A 3035-nucleotide genomic window follows, 5' to 3' on the forward strand; every position below is an offset into this window, starting at 1 on the left:
ACATTAAGACACCACAGAAGCACTATAATAGGATAAAGCAGAGGTGGGACCAAGTCACTGTTTGGCAAGTCACAAGTAAGTCCCAAGTCTTAGCAGTCAAGTCCAAGTCAAGTCCCAAGTAAATACAGAGAAGGGCAAGTCGAGTCCAAGTCCAAGTCCCAATCTTTTTCAAGTCCTGAACAAGTCATCAGGTACTCTTCACTTAATAATGCCATTATTAGACTATCGATCATAATTTTAGCACTTCCATCTAATCTACAGTATTTTTTTTTATAAATACAGATTAAAATATGTTTAATGTTTCTGTCTTGTAATCTTTTACGACATATAACATGATATACCTGTGTAATATACACATGTACATACCTAAGTAATCTGTACAAAACAGATAGCTACATGACACTCAGCACAGCTGCAAATATATATTGTTTTTCCAAATTGCGGAGCCCACTGTAAGGATGAGTAATAATTTGACTGATGACATTTCACTATGTTAGGCCACAGATTTGCCTGCAAACTATTTATTAGGCTGTCTGCCAGTGGTGACTCATAAGGGAAGCCAAGGTCAACACTTTTATATTATTTAAAAGATAATAATGACACAGTAATTTTGTTTTAAAGTATTCATTTCTTAAGAAATACTACACATTTGATGCTGTTTCTCATTTGTAAATTGTGCACTGTCACTTTAAGCCCATTGTGTGCCACAATCTTTTTTTTACCAGCTCCATTCAAATATAGCACACATACACACTAAAATAAAAGTAAAAAGAGATTAAAAACTAACTCAAATCCAATAAATAAAATCAAATAAATAAAAAATACTGCCCACATAACACATCTACATACCATCAACACACTACCTGGGGTTAAAAGCCAGAGAAAAAGAGGTGAGTTTTGAAGGGGCCTGTCTGATGTGAAGGGGCAGATTGTTCCATAGTTTTGGAGCTGCAAAGGCAAAAGCTCGTTCCCCTCTAGATTTTAGCCTCTAGGCTCTGGGCTCTGTCTGAGCAGCTGGTCAGCTGACCTGAGAGAGCGGCTGGGAATGTATGGGTGGAGCAGCTCAGAAAGGTAAGGTGGGGTAAGGCCATGCACGGCTTTAAAAGCAAATAAAAGAGTTTTAAAATGAATGGACAGGCAACCAGTGGAGTGAAGCTAAAATAGGTGAGATGTGCTCCTACTTGTGGTGTGTGCTAGTTAAAAGGCTGGCAGCAGCATTTTGTACCAGTTGCAGACGAGCAACGGAGGACCCGCTTAACCCCATATAAAGTGCATTGCAGTAATCCAGCCTGGTGGTCACAAAGGCGGATTACTGTTTCAAAGTGCTGTTTTAATTTTTGCCAGCTGCCTCAACTGGAAAAAGCTTGATTTTACCACAGATTTAATCTGGCTGTCAAATTTAAGGTCAGAGTCCACTTTTACCCCCAAATTTGTCATGATTGGCTTGTGGTACTGTGCTAACAAACCCAGATCAACCAGGGGGGTCACAGAAGTGCCACCAAAGACCATGACTTCAGTCTTTTTTTCATTAAAATTTAAGACATCCAGGCTTTGATGTCACATAGGCACTCTAGCGAAGGCTTAATACTGAAGGCATCTGACTTTTTAAGAGGGACGTAAATCTGTGTGTCATCCGCATAGCAATGAAAAGAAATGCAGTGTTTCCTGAGAATTGAACCAAGGGGGAGAAGATAGAGAGAAAATAAAAGAGGGCCAAGCACAGAGCCTTGTGGTACCCCATATGAGAGGGGGACAGTGGAGGACACAGAGTCACCAACACTAACACAGAAGGTTCGATGTGACAGGTAGGACCTGAACCATTCCAGAGCTGTGCCACTGATGCCCACCCACTGCTCCAAACGGGCAATCAGGATTTCATGGTCCACTGTATCAAAAGCTGCAGTCAGATCAAGCAGTACAAGGACAACGCAGTGACCAGAGTCAGTAGCTAAAAAGATGTCATTAAAAACTCTTAAAAGCGCTGATTCTGTGCTGTGCAATGTTTTAAAGCCAGATTGGAAGATCTCAATAATATTTTGCTCATTTAAAAAGTCCATGAGCTGGGAATACACAATCTTTTCTAAAATTTTAGACAGGAATGAATTTCTTGAATTTCCCCTGGGGATCAATAAAGTATCTATCTATCTATCTATCTATCTAGGAATGGCAATTTGGATATCGGCCTGAAGTTTGCCAAAACAGTAGAATCCAGCCCAGGTCTTTTTTAACAACGGTTGCACAACAGCTGGAACCACTCCAGAGGTCACACTGCTATTAATAACTGCAGTGCATGATGGTCTCACAGTCTGAAAAATAACTGCAGTGCATGATGGTCTAACAGTCTGAAAAATAACTGCAGTGCATGATGGTCCAACAGTCTGAAAAAAAAAAATCCTTAAGAAGTCGGGGAGAGACATTATCAACTGGCGAGCCTGAGGGCTTCAAATTACCAACAATATCCTGCACAAAGGGCAGGGTCACAGGCTGAAAAGAGTCAAAACAGCAGAGAAGGGGACAGACACTGAGGGGTCAATGGCAGGTGGTGAAATAAGCGCTCTGGCAGATGTGACTTTATCAATAAAAAAATGAAGAAAGTTTCCACACACAGCCGGGGAGGCCTCAACTCCAACAGTCTGTGGTGCATTTAAAACAGAGTTGATAACTCACACACACACACTGTGGTGCATTTAAAACAGAGTTGATAACTCACACACACACACACAGCAGTGCACAAGACACACACACACACACACACACACACACAGCAGTCTGTGGTGCATTTAAAACAGAGTTAATAACTCACACACACACACACACACAGCAGTGCACAAGACACACACACACAACACACACACACACACACACAGCAGTGCACAAGACACACACACACACACACACACACACACAGCAGTGCACAAGACACACACACACACACAGCAGTGCACAAGACACACACACACACACACACACAGCAGTGCACAAGACACACACACACACACACACACACAGCAGTGCACAAGACACACACACACACA

This window comes from Alosa alosa, chromosome 1 (assembly GCF_017589495.1).
Source record: "Alosa alosa isolate M-15738 ecotype Scorff River chromosome 1, AALO_Geno_1.1, whole genome shotgun sequence".
In the NCBI taxonomy this organism is placed as follows: Eukaryota; Metazoa; Chordata; class Actinopteri; order Clupeiformes; family Clupeidae; genus Alosa; species Alosa alosa.